We start from the raw sequence: 15,217 nt of genomic DNA, 5'->3' as shown, positions 1-15,217 counted from the left end.
AGACAAAAAAAAAAAATCAACCTGATTAACAGCTGTGACCTACACCAGACCTACATCGGTGCCAATGCCAGATCCTTAACCTACTGCACCATGGAGGGAACTCCTCATTTAAAAAAAACTTTTTTTTATTTTGATGAAGTCCAATTTATTATTTTTTGTAGTTTATGGTTTTTGTATGTGTGTTCTCCCTAGGGAACTTTTGCCATTCAGATGCCATCAGGAAAATTCTCATACTTTGAATAACATCTCTTCATTTTTTTTTTTTTTTTCTGGCCATGCCCACAGCATGTATAAGTTCCTGGGCCAGATACCAAAGCCATACCACAGCAGTGGCAATACTGAATCCTTAACCTGCTGAGCCATCAGGGAACTCCTGATTGGTCTCATTTTATTTTTAAAATGTATTTATTTATTTATTTATTTTGTCTTTTTAGGGCCACACCTGCAGCATATGGAGGTTCCCAGGCTAGGGATCAAATCAGAGCTATAGCCACTGGCCTATGCCACAGCCGCAGCAACACAGGATCCGAGCCGCGTCTGCGACCTACACCACAGCTCACGGCAATGCCAGATCCTTAACCCACTGAGCAAGGCCAGGGATCGAATCCTCGACCTCATGGTTCTTAGTTGGATTCGTTAACCACTGCACCACGACGGGAACTCCCTGGTCTCATTCTAAATTCATTACCAGATTACCATTTCAAACCTTTCTCTTCAAACCTCCAAGACCTTCTCCCTCGTCCTCCACCCAGCTGATGACCTTCTTTCCTACTTTACTCAGAAAATTAATTGGCAGGGGACTTACACAGTCTCCCACAACCATGACTAGCCATCTACCACCACATGTTCCACATAGTCTATCTTCCTGCCCATCCATGTTCCTACTTAAATCTGGTCTCTAATTCTGTGTCACATCCCACCGCCATTCACCTCAAGGATGCTGCTCCAGCCATTATCCTTTCTTCATACAGTGTCAGTTTTCACTCTCTGCTGGATCTTTCTATCAGAAAGCCCATCTGCTATAATTTTTCCCAACCTAAATAAACCTCTTCACTCCACTTCCTCAGCTAGCAGGTAGCACCCATTTCCATCTTCCTTTCAGAGCAATAGATGAGTTTTCTATACTTGTCTCTGATTCCTCTCTCACCATTCTTTCCAGAATGTACTCTAATCAGGCTGATCTTTCCCCATAAAACCTGCTCTATCCATAATATTCTCCATCTTTAGTTAAATGCAACTCTGGTTTTCAAGTTGCTTAGGCCAAAAACTTTCTTCTTGACTCCTCTCTCAGACTAAATAGCCAGTACATCAGGAATTTGTATTAACTAACCTTCAGAGTGAATTTAGCATCCAATTCTCTTTCATCCATTCCATTGCTAAGCTACCATTCTGGCCCAAACAGGCATCATCTCTTGCTACGTTATTGCAACAGCTTTCTAATTCTCAAGTCTTTGAGCCCTCCTTCACCCACTCCATTGTCAAATGTGCAACCAGGGGTGTCTGTTAAAACACAAAACATATTATGTTACTTCTCTGTTCCAAACCCTCCAGGGGCTTTCATTTCACTCAATAAAACCCAAAGTCTTTTGGCCTCACCTGTTTCCATGTCTTCTCCCCTATACCATACATTTTGCAATTCCTTAAAAGAAAAAAATATACTTCATCCTTTAACACAGTGACCGTTCCTTCCTGCAGTTCTCCTTCCCCAGAGGTCTACATGAACAACACCTTTACCAGTTCTGCTCAAATCTCACCACCACAACTTCATCTCATCATGAGATTTTTTTTTTTTTGTCTTTTTGCTATTTCTTTGGGCCGCTCCCGCGGCATATGGAGGTTCCCAGGCTAGGGGTCAATCAGAGTTGTAGCTGCCAGCCTACGCTGGAGCCACAGCAACGCGGGATCCGAGCCGCGTGCCGGATCGTTAACCCACTGAGCAAGGGCAGGAATCGAACCCACAACCTCATGGTTCCTAGTCGGATTCGTTAACCACTGCGCCACGACGGGAACTCCGAGATTTTTTTTTTAAATTGTCTCCACTACCAACATAGCACTTCTATTCCTCCTTAATTTGATTTGGTTTTCCCTTTAGCACTTAGAATCTTGTAACAAACTAAATGAGCCGTTACTTTTTACAGTCTGTGCCTACTAGAACATAAGTTCCATAAAGGTAAGGATTTTTATCAGTTTTGATCATTGACGTCCCCAACCCCCTGGAGAGTGCTTAGCACATTGTAGGCACTCAATAAATGACTACTGGGAGTTCCCGTTGTGGCTCAGTGGTTAACGAATCCGACTAGGAACCATGAGGTTTTGGGTTCGATCCCTTGCCTTGCTCAGTGGGTTAAGGATCCGGTGTTGCCGTGAGTTGTGGTGTAGGTTGCAGAGGCGGCTCGGATCCCGAGTTGCTGTGGCTGTGGTATAGGCTGGCGGCTACAGTTCGGATTGGACCCCTAACCTGGGAACCTCCATAGGCCGTGGGAGTGGCCCTAGAAAAGGAAAAAAAAAAAGACAGAAAATAAAATAATAAAATAAATAAATAAATAAATACTGACTGGATATACAATCTGAGTGATATAAAATAACAAATGAACAGAACTCTTCTTCCAAAGTCTCAAATTGGTATGGGTACAGACCTTTGGAATAGAGACTGAGAGGAAAAGAAATGGACATTTTCTGTAACTAAATTATTTTAATAACAAAGGCAGATTCCTGATTAGGTGTTTAAAACATAGTCAGGAAATAAAATGATGGGGAGTTCCTGTTATAGCTCAGCGAGCTACAAACCTGACTAGTATCCATGAGGATGCAGGTTTGATCCTTGGCCTTGCTCGGTGGGTCTTAACCCACTTGTGTTGTCATAAGCTGTGGTGTAGGTCAAAGATGCTGTTTGGATCCCGCATTGCTGAGGCTGTGGCCAGCAGCTGCAGCTCTGATTCAACCCCTGCCTGGAAGCTTCCATGTGCCACAGGTGTGGGCCTAAAAAGCAAGATAGGTAGATAGATAGATAGATAGATAGATAGATAGATAGATAGATAGATAGATAGATAGATAGATAGAGAGACAGACAGACAGACAGACAGACAGACAGAGATGAAAATCTTAGTCCACCTTTGCAGGATGGATTCTGGGTTTAAAAAAAAAAACCAATCCCAACCCACTCTTACCACCACAGTACCTGGTCTGTGAGGAAATTAGAGGCAGCTGGTCACAGTTCCAGAAGGAGCTGGAGGTGGTGAAATACACACATCCTGAGGAGGTGTGGCTGGCAGAATTGACCTGCCACTGGGTTCGGATAATGAGAGCCTAATCTGGAGTCCCTCTTTCACAAAGGAAATGATTCATGTGTTGTTTTGATCTTGTATTTAAGTAAAAACAAAGCCAGTTTGCTTTGTCTCAGTAAAGGAAACTGCTTTTATACAGTAAGATTGGAAGAGTACATTATGATATTTTCACAAGAAACAATATGTTCAGATTGCTTAAATATATGGTGATCGTACACTGAGCAAAGGTAATAATTGTGAAAAAATTAAAAATATTGTTTCTATGTAGAATCATGTCCAAAGGTGGAAGAAACATACCTAATCCTAAAGATCATCTTGTAGTTTTTGAATATCTTTTCCATTGTGTCTGTGTGTGTGCGCGCCCACTTGGGGAGTGGAGAGTAAGCGGGCACAGAATGTAGGGAGAATGAAGAAAACGGTTCATTCAAAGATTTGGGTGTTTTTTGTTTTTTTTCTGTTGTTATTGGCCATGCCCGCAGCATGTGAAATTTCCCAGGCCAGGGATCCAACCCATGCCACAGCAGCGACAATGCCAGATCCTTACCTGCTAGGCTACCAGAGAACTCACAGGATTACAATTTTAAATATAGGGGAAGGAACCCTCAATAAAGGAAAATTTCTTGCTAAAAGGGTCTCTTTTTTTTTTTGTCTTTTTGCCATTTCTTGGGCCACTCCCACAGCATATGGAGGTTCCCAGGTTAGGGGTCCAATCAGAGCTGTAGCCGCCAGCCTATGCCAGAACCACAGCAATGCGGGATCCGAGTTGCGTCTGCAATCTACACCACAGCTCACGGCAACACCAGATCCTTAACCCACGGAGCAAGGCCAGGGATCAAACCCTCAACCTCATGGTTCCTAGTCGGATTCATTAACCACTGAGCCACAAGGGGAACTCCTAAAAGAGTCTTGATGCTTTTCTGTGTGTATCTTTTGTGTGTGTGTGTGTGTGTGTGTGTGTGTGTGTGTGTGTCTTTTTTGTTGAGCTTTGACTTTTGAGCCATTCACACACACAATAAAATTTTTAAATGCTAAAAAAAACCCCTGAAATGGAATATAAATACAAATGAACAAATCACATGTCAAGTAATAATAAATGAATAACTCTTTAAACTTGTGAACTACTGCATACTCTTTAACACGGTGTCAACTATGCTAAAGGCAAATAGAAGTATAAAGAAATACTGAATTCTTGGAGTTCCCTGGTGGTTCAGAAGTTAAGGAACTGGCATTGTCACTGTCCCAATGTGGGTTGCTGCTATGGCATGGGTTTGATCCCTGGCCCCAGAACTTCCACATGCTGTGGGCATGACCAAAAAGGGAAATACTGAATTCTAGGTCATGGATTTGTTTTACCCAGTGGTATGACTTAGCATTTCTAACACTTTTATTGAGCTCTAGGACTGAGCAAATAAGCAACACATTGAGTATAAAGGAAGCCAAATTTGGAAAAGGGGGACTGTGATAATGAATTCTGTGTCAGTAGACTGGAATTACAGGTATCATTATGAACACAAGATTTTATAAAGTTAGCTAGATAACTGGGTAGAGATAGTTATAATGCATAAGATATATAGGTGTGTGTGTATGTATACACACGCATATATTTCCCAGCAGTCTGCCATGAGGGTCTAGAAGCAATAACACCCCAGTAGCAATGAGCATACCTATGTTGATTTCTAAATACCATTTCCACTGAAAGGAACCAGAGCTCCTTGAAAAATGAGCTGATTCCCAAGCTAGAGCAGAGAAAATTCAACATAACCCTGGAATATCATTTTATGCCTGAATGTGAAAAACTACCCGGAGAATCATGGGGACATGTGAGGACAAACAGGAGTCAGCTTGAAGAGGCTCCTAATGGCAAAATCTGGGACAGTTGATCATTAAAAAAAAAAAAAAAAAGATAGTTATATGTTAATTGTATGGCAATGGTGAGTTCCCTGGTGGCCTAGTGTTTAGGATTCGGCACTTTCACTGCTGTGACCTGGGTTTGATCCTTAGTCTGAGAAGTAAGATACCACATGCCACAGCCTGAGAGGAAGAAAAGAAAGAAAGGAGGAAAGAAAGAAAGGAGGAAAGAAAGAAAGAAAGAAAGAAAGAAAGAAAGAAAGAAAGAAAGAAAGAAAGAAAGAAAGAAAGAAAGAAAGAAAGAAAGAAAAAGAAAATGTTAATGAAGTTGGTTGTCAATGAAGCTGGGGGGAATGATGGTAATGGGCTGAAATCTATTGAATAAAAATAAGAACATATGATTCAAACTGATAGGAATGAATGAGTGAAGAAAAAGGAAAAATTCTTCACTATAATAAAATGGAAACCAATACATGTAGAAGAATGTAGAAGAAATAACAAAGTTAAAAAATTAACATTTGACAATACATTGTAATACAGGTAATCAATAGACATAATTAATGAGTAAAAAATTCTTAAAGGTGAGTATGTCTACATAGTCTCAAAGCTGTACCCACAAAATTCTTTTTTTTTTTTTTCCTTTTTAGGGCCACACCTGCGGCATATGGAGGTTGCCAGGCTAAGGGGTCAAATCAGCTGCTGGCCAACACCACAGCCACAGCAACACAGGATCCAAGCCACGTCTTTGACCTACACCACAGCTCACGGCAACGCCAGATCCTTAATCCACTGTGTGAGGCCAGGGATCGAACCCGGAACATCATTGTTTCTAGTTGGATTCGTTTCCACTGTGCCACGATGGGAACTCCCCACAAAATTCCTATAAATTACAGGTTAATAATTGTAATATAAGTTACAAAAGGAAAAATAATAACTTTACAGTGGAAAAACTTGGTGGACAGCACCTTAACCAAAGTAAGTAGGGACCAAAGCAACTAAGTAAGTAAGTAGGAAGGTAGGTAAGTAAGGACCTTAACCAATAAGGACAAGCTGGTATCATGGGCCTCTTGATCTGAAACACTAAGGATAACCATTACTTCTGTGGTTATCCTGCCAAAAGTGTAGAATCTCAATCTAATCATGAGGAAATATCAGACAAACCCAAACTGAGAGATATTCTACAGAATACCTGGTCTATATTCTTCAAAAATAAACATATACACACAAATTTACAATAAATTATTTTGTAGGGCCACATCTGCAGCGTATGGAATTTCCCTAACTAGGGGTCAAATCAGAGCTGCAGCTGCAACCCACACCACATGTCACGGCAAAGCTGGATCATTAACCCACTGAATGAAGCCAGGGATTGAACACACATATCCTCATGGATACTAGTTAGGTTCGATACTAGTTAGGTTCGTAACCCACTGAGCCACAACGGGAACTCCCTTCAAAAATATTAAGGTAATGAAAAAGACAGACTGAGGAACTTCCCCAGAATAAAGAACTCAAGAGACATGCCAACTAAATGCAAAGTGTATACAGTCCTGTGTTGGACCTAGGCCAGAATATTTTTTTTTTCTATTTTAAAGGACATAATTGAGATAATTGGTAAGATGTTAATAGCATCTATAGATTAGATAATCACATTGTATCTTTTCATTTTCTTGTTTCAGCAATTACAATGTAGTTATGTAAGAGAATGTCATTGTTCTAGAAAATAAACAAGTATTTTTAGGTAAAGAGTCATCATATCTGCAATTTACTATTAAATGGTTCAGAGATGAAAGAAAGAGAAAATAACTAAGAATGAAGTAAAAGTTAATAGAGAAACTAGGTGAAGTGTAAAATAGATCTTTTGTAATGTATTTGTAACTTTTCTTATTTATTATGATATTTATTATGATTGATTTATTTAAGGAATCCAAGAAATGCTAATAGATTTTTGAGAAAGAAAAATTCTGTGAGAATAAAAGATAACAAGTTGAGAAGAACTCTGACTTTTCCAAGTTCCAGAGCTCCTTCATGTATTTGATGTTCTTATACAGAGACCAAGGGCCACGCAAGTGAATTTTTTTTTTTTTTTTTTGTCTTTTGTTGTTGTTGTTGTTGCTATTTCTTGGGCCGCTCCCGCGGCATATGGAGGTTCCCAGGCCAGGGGTTGAATCGGAGCTGTAGCCACCGGCCTACGCCAGAGCCACAGCAACGCGGGATCCAAGCCGCGTCTGCAACCTACACCACAGCTCACGGCAACGCCAGATCGTTAACCCACTGAGCAAGGGCAGGGACCGAACCCGCAACCTCATGGTTCCTAGTCAGATTCGTTAACCACTGCGCCATGACGGGAACTCCGCAAGTGAAATTTTTTAATGTATTTTCATTTATTTTAAAACCCCCAATTCCACAGAATTTCTTCTACTGTTTTCAAAAACAATAGGAAAAGTGCAACAGACAAGTTACATGTTTTGGGATTCAAGAAAGCAAAAGCAAGAAAACCATGAAACCCATATGAGATTAGAGCAAAAGATCAGACTTCAGGCAGCCAAAGCGAAGATAAATATCTGAAGTTTAAAAATAAAATAATGGGGAGTTCACTGATGGCTCAGAGGGTTAAGGATCTGGCATTGTCACTGCTGTGGCATGGGTTCGATTCCTAACCCAGGAAATTCCACATGCTGGAGGTGAGGCCAAAAAAAGAAAGAAAAACCACATGCACACACACAAAACCCCAAACAACCAAACAAAACATCAGTGGAATCCTAGGTGGTTTTTTCCTTAAACTTTCTTCTTTGCATTTTCCATTTTCCCTGAAGTCTAAAAATATGTTTAGAAGTTAAGAAGAAACATATCATTATTAAGGAACTGCTGGCCTCTACCTAAGAATGGGTAAGAATGCCATTGTCTGCTAGTAGTGGTGGCAGCAGGGCAGATCCAAACTTCCTCTGGGCTTCAGGGTGTTATCTAGAAGTTAAACTGGGTTCCACACAGAAGAGAGAATCCCCCACTTTGCATTACTATTTGTCACCTGAGCCGCAGTATAGGACACGCACTGCTTAGATCTTAGTATTCGACAGATTTCTTGGCCAACATAACAACCAGCACACAACAAAGAAAAATTCCTCCAGCTTCTGCCAATAATCTGCTCTTTATGAGCTCTGAAGGAGGCTAGAGATGAGGGCTGGATGGGATATACAGATTGCCAGATAAAGTAATAATTTGATGCCTCTTAAAATTAGTGCTAGAGTTCCCTCATGACTCAGATTAAGGGTCTGGCATTGTCACTGCTGTGGCACAGGTTTCATCCCTGGCCAGGGAACTTCTGAATGCTGTGGGTGTGGCAAAAAAAAAAAAAAAGGTCAAATAATAAAACCTCTGGGGGTAGCTGACCACCTCTTCTACTGCATCCTGGGTTCTTCAGTTTTGGCAAGAGATGTAAGTATGTACTACTTACATTCACAAAATAAAAAGATGGAAATCAGCTGGACCCAGCTTCACCAAAAAGTGGCTTAGAGGGATTTCCCCTGTGATGTAGGGGTTAAGGATCTGACATTGCCACAGCTGTGGCATAGGTTATAGCTGCAGGTTGGATTCTATCCCTGGCCTGAACTTCCATATGCCGCAGGTGCAAAATAATAATAATAATAATAATAATAATAATAATGGTTTAGCACAGTCTGTTTCTTGAGGAATTCTGGTAAATACAGTTATTTCCATATCACTATTTTCCACCATGACTGTACCCATTGATAATTTAGCATCTCCTACACAATGGCAGCATGGGCAGCTCCCCTGCTGGTCCACACCTTTACCCAGCTCTGCTGCGAAGAACAGTTGACAATGCAGCTGCCTTATGGTCCTCACAGTTGCCTTTGCCCCTTTGACTCTGTCCCTTTATTCTCCTTCCCTTAAAAGCACCAAAGTCCTCAGGTATGTGCACCTGAATCCAAAGGATAGACCTTCACAGCTCAGTCTTGATCCCCAAATTATAGGTATCTCTTTATAAAATAGGAGTCCACTGTTAATAGTTGGTGGTCTTATTACTGGCATTTAACATCATACTCTAAGCACTTCTCTATATTCAAAAGCAGTTTTTAGTAGTAATGGTCCACATTTGAGGCCTACTATGGGCTAGGTACTATTCTAGTATCTATATGCGAATTATTTCATTTAAATTTCACCACAATTAATTTAGAAAAACTACCATTTCCTGTTGTTCACTAGTTTATTCTACAATGCTTCCAAATACGGTTTATTTATATTTTTCTAGTTTCTCATTCTTTTTTTTTTGTCTTTTTGCCATTTCTTGGGCCGATCCCATGGCATATGGGAGGTTCCCAGGCTAGCGGTCTAATCGGAGCTGTAGCCGCCAGCCTACGCCAGAGCCATGGCAACGCCAGATCCGAGCCACGTCTGCAATGCCAGATCCAAGCCGAGTCTGTGACCTACACCACAGCTCATGGCCACCACGCTGGATCATTAACCCACTGAGCAAGGGCAGGGATCGAACCCGCAACCTCATGGTTCCTAGTCGGATTCATTAACCACTGCGCCACGACGGGAACTCCCTAGTTTCTCATTCTTTTGAGCCACAGCAGTGACAGTGCTGAGTCTTTAACCGCTAGGCCACCAGGGAAGTCCTCCTATTCTTTTTAAATCATTTTTGGTATCCTATATTTAATAGAAGTTACTTTTCCCTCTCAGTTTCTAGTTTAAAATTGTTTACATTAGTCTCTAAGAGGCTTAAAAATCTCTATCAACGATTTTATCTACTACTTAGGTTTTTTTCTTCGTTTCTTTTTTTAAATTTTTGTTATAGTTGACTTACAGTAGTCTGTCAATTTCTGCTGTACAGCAAAGTGACCCAGTTCTATATATAAATACATTCTTTTTCTCACATTATCCTCCAACATGTTCCATCTAAGTATCTAAGTGATTAGATATAGTTCTCTGCCATACAGCAGGATTTCATTGCTTGTGCACTCCAAATACAATAGTTTGCATTCTAACTCCAAAACCCCAGCCCGTCCCCTCCCTCCTCCTCCCCCTTGGCAACCACAAGTATGTTCTCCTTGTATGTCAATTTGTTTATTTTCTGTAGATAGGTTCATTTGTGCTGTATATTAGATTCCAGATATGTGATATATGGTATTTTTCTTTCTCTTTCTGACTTCACTTAGTGTGAGAGTCTCTAGTTCCATCCATGTTGCTGAAAATGACATTATTTTATTCTTTTTTTATAACTGAATAGTATTCCATTGTGTATATGTACCACATTTTCTTAATCCATTCATCTGTTGATGGACATTTAGATTGTTTCCATGTCTTGGCTATTGTGAATAGTACTGCAGTGAGCCATAGGGGTACATGTGTCTTTTTGAATGAAAGTTTTGTCCAGATATTATGCCCAGGAGTGTATTTAGTTTTCTGAGGTACCTCCATACTGTTTTCCATAGTAGTTGTACCAATTTACATTCCCACCAACAGTGTAGGAGGGTTCCCTTTTCTCTATACCCTCTCCAGTGTTTGTTACCAGTGTTTGTTATTTGTAGACTTACTAATGATGGCCCTTCTGACTGGTGTGAAGTGGTACCTCATTGTAGTTTTGAATTACGTTTCTCTAATAATTAGTGATGTTGAGCATTTTTTCATGTGACTGTTGGCCATCTGCATGTTTTTTTAGAGAAATGTCTGTTCAGGTCTTTTGCCCATTTTTCAGTTGGGTTGTATTTTTGTTTTTTGGCTGTTGAGTTGTATGAGTTATTTGTATATTTTGGAGATTAAGCCCTTGTTGATTGTATCATTTGCAACTATTTTCTCCATTCCGTAGGTTGTCTTTTTTTTTTTTTTTTTTTAGCTTTCCTTTGATGTGCAAATGCTTCTACGTTTGATTAGGTCCTAGTGGTTTATTTTTGCTCTTATTTCTATTGCTTCGGGAGACTGACCTAAGAAAACATTTGTACGTGAATGTTAGAGAATGTTTTGCCTATGTTCTCTTTTAGGAGTTTTATGGAGACTTGTTTTATGTTTAAGTCTTTAAGCCACTTTGAGTTTATTTTGTGCGTAGTGTGAGGGTGTTTATCATTCTCAGCATATAAGTCTTTCACCTCTTTGGTCAATTTTATTCCTAGGTATTTAATTTTTTTATTGATAAATATGTATTTATTACCATTTCAAACTTTGTATTCAGTTGATTCTGTTTCTCCTTTGTGCCTTTCTTTTTTTGGCTGGATGATTTCCTTTTATTTTATGCTTGTGTCCTCTTCTTTTTAGTTTTTGTGAATATATTGTTTGGTTTTGATTTGTGGTTGCCCTGTTTTTCAAGTATGTTAACCCTTTCCTTATATACTTGCTTTAGCCTGATAGTCATATAGGCTCAATCACATTCTAGAAAAAAGAGTCTAGACGTTCTTACTTTCCTTCCCCACATCTTACAATTTTGATGTCATTTTTTACCACCTTCATGGATATCCTTTTGCTGGTCCTTGTGTTTTTTGTCACTTTTACAATAGGTTGGGGGTTTTTGTTTGTTTGTTTGTTTGTTGTTGTTTTTTCCTTTGAGATCTGTATACTGGCTTATTTAAGTGGCTACTTTCCAATTGTCATTTCTTCCATCCTATTTCTTCTTACTTTTTTATTTAGAGGAGCCTTTTCAGTAATTCTTTTAGAAAATGTGTTTAGTGTTGCTAAATACTGTAGTTTTTGTTTATTGGAAAAATTCTTTATCTCTCCTATTTTAAATGATATTCTTTCTGGGTAGAGTATTCTAGAGTATCCAGATTTTTCCTTTTTAGAACTGTGAATATATCTTGACACTCTCTTTTGTGTTTCTGCAGAGAAATCAGCTGATAACCTTATGGGGCTTATAATTAACTCTATTTTTCTCTCACTGCCTTTAGAATCCTCTCTTTAACTTTTGCCATTTTTGTTATTATACGTCTTGGTGTGGGCCTTTTGGGGTTCAACTCATTTGGGGCCCTCTGTGTTTCCTGTATCTTGATATCTTGTTTCCTTTAGATTTGGAAAGTTTTCAGCCATAATTTCTTCAAATATATTTTCAACCCCCCTTTCTTTTTCTTCTCCTTATGGAATCTCTATTATGCATAGATTGGCTCACTTTATATTATCCCATAGATCTCTTATATTGCTTTCATGTTTTTTTTCATTGGTTTTGTGTCTGCTGTCCTGATTGGGTGATTTCCATTATTCTGTCTCCCAAGTCACTAATTCGTTCCTCTGCATTATTCATTCTGGTCTTCAGTGCCTTTAACTCAGCTTGCATTTCTTCAAATGAATTTTCTAATTTTTCTTGACTGCTCCTTATATTTTCTAGTTCCTTTCTAAAGTAATATGCATTACTGTCCATATCCACTCTTAATTTCTTCATATTCACTCTGAATTCCTTCAGTATTTTCACTGCTCCTTTTTTGAACTTTGTATCTTAAACTGCAGAGGTCTCTTTCACTGTTGCTCCTGCAGGTGAATTCTGCTGTTCTTTTAACTGGGAGTGGTTCCTGAGCTTCTTCACTTTGCTTATAGTTTTCTCATTCTGTGAGTTTAGGGAAAACAACTACTGTAGTCTTGGATGACTATTTATATGCATGAGTGCCCCTGGGCATTTTGTGAGGGCTTACTATTTATTTTTGGCATGAGGGCTGCTTTTGGTTTGGATGCTTGCTGTTTCCTCAGTGTGTGCAGGCTGTTACCCTCTTGATGGGATTCTCCATTTCCAGGGAGATGGAGGCAATTGGAAGGGCTAGTAGCCAGTGTCTGGTTGCTGGGCCTTGACAGTAGCAAGGACCCATGGGAAGGTGGTGCAGACTGCACATAGTTGCAGGGCCATGGGGAGTGGCAGTGACCCTCAGGCAGGGTGCCTGAATCATTTGGCAGTGGCAGGGTATTTGTGTTCCCAGGAGTGTGAGAGCAACAACAGATGGTGCTCAGTTTCAGCGCCCTCCTATGTGACAACCTCTGAGGTGACTGGGGCCACAGGTAGTACTTGTTCATGGACCCTTAGTGGTGGCAGGCCATGCCCACCTCTGGAGTCTGAGATGACTACAGTTGTTTGCCCCTGCCACTTGTAGACCACACAAGAGGCCAATTGCTCATAGCCTGTGCAAGAGGTGCCTTGCTGCCCATAGCCCTGCCCTCTGAGAGTTTGTGTGTGCAAAGAAAGATATTCCTATGGTGGTGCACCCCTCCTCCCCTTGCCCTCCCAAACAATGATGCCTCGCTTCTCCTGTGGGCCCAGACCTCCTCCCAGTTTCCCTCAGCTTTGGTGTTCTGCTCCCCAGCCCTTGGTGCACCATTCCCTAGCCCCTCAGACTGTCCTCACATAGCCAACACTAGTCCTCTCCCTGCAACTGATCTCTGGAGCCTGAGTCTCAGTACCCAGCCCCCTTCCAAGAGTCCTGGGAGGTGGTACCAATGGTCTGTGCAGCTCTCTCTCTGCTTTAAACTTCTCAGTCCAGCTACCATGTTTTCTCTGAGGCTTTGCGGTCTCTCCATCTCAGCTGATCTTCCTGTTAGTTAGGTGGCTGTCCAGGGCTTGGGTTTCTACCCTCTTTCATAGCTCCCTCTCAGGAGTGCTAGTCCCATCCTGATTTCATTCTCTCTCTCTCTCTTTTTTTTTCTTCCTTTTGTTCTACTCAGTTATGTGGAGGGTTTCTTGACCTTTTTGGAGGCTTAAGGTCTTCTGCCAGCATTTAGTAGCTGTTCTGTGCAAATCCTTCTATACATATATGTTTTTTGTTGTTGTTGTGTTTGTGGGAGAATGTGAGCACCATATCTTACTCCTCTGCCATCTTCATCCCCTTGCTTCTAGTTTCATTGAGATATAATTGACATGCAGCACTGTTTAAGTTTGTATATAGCATAATTATTTGACTTACACAGATCGTGAACTGATTACCACAATAAATTTAGTTAATATCCATCATCTCATATAGATACAACATTAAAGAACTAGAAAAAAATGTTTCTCCTTGTGATGAGAACACTTAACAATTTTCATATATAACCTATGGTGATATTAATTACATTTATCATACATTACATCCCTAGAACTTATTTGTCTTATAACTGAGAGTTTTTACCTTTTGACTGCCTTCCTCCAATTCTCCCTCACCCCACTCCCCACTTCTGGTAACCACAAAACTGATTTCTTTTTCTATGAGTTTGTTTGTTTGTTTTTATAATGTAATTGAACTACAAAACTATGTTTGTTCCTGGTACACTACATCATGATTCAATGTTTCTATACATTTCAAAATGATCCTAATTCTAGTTGCCATCTGTCAACATGCAAAGAAGATATTACAGGATTACTGACTATATTTCCCATTTTGTACATTTCATACAGATGAGTCATTTATTCTGTAACTGAAAGTTTGTATCCCTTAATCTTCCTAACCTATTTCTTTCTTCCCCTCATTCCCCTCCCCTCTGGCAACTACCTGTTTATTCTATCTATGAAGTTTCTGTTTGGTTATGTTTTGTTCATTTATTTTTTTTTTTTAATTCCACATGTAGGAGTTCCCATCGTGGCTCAGTGGTTAATGAATCTGACTAAGAACCATGAGGTTGCAGGTTCGATCCCTGGCCTTGCTCAGTGGGTTAAGGATCCGGTGTTGCTGTGAGCTGTGGTGTAGGTTGCAGACGCGGCTCGGATCCCGCATTGCTGTGGCTCTGGCGTAGGCCGGCAGCTACAGCTCCGATTCATCCCCAGCCTGGGAACCTCCATATGCCGTGGGAGTGGCCCAAGAAATGTCAAAAAGACAAAAAAATAAAAATAAATAAAATAAATTCCACATATAAGTGAAATTATCCAGTATGTTTTTGTATTTTTTTTCTATATCTGACTTATTTCACTTAGCATAATATCCTTAGGTTCATCCAAATTGTCAAAAATGGCAAGATTTCATTTTCTCATAGCAGAGTGACATTACATGTGTGTGTGTGTGCATGTGTGTGTGTAATCTATATAGATATGTATCACATTTATTTATTCATTTGTAGTGGATGATTAGGTTGCTTCCATGTCTTGGCTACTGTAAATAATATTGAAATGAACATAGGGGTACATA

This window comes from Phacochoerus africanus, chromosome 7 (assembly GCF_016906955.1).
Source record: "Phacochoerus africanus isolate WHEZ1 chromosome 7, ROS_Pafr_v1, whole genome shotgun sequence".
Classification (NCBI taxonomy): Eukaryota; Metazoa; Chordata; class Mammalia; order Artiodactyla; family Suidae; genus Phacochoerus; species Phacochoerus africanus.
This window is presented reverse-complemented; position numbering follows the sequence as displayed.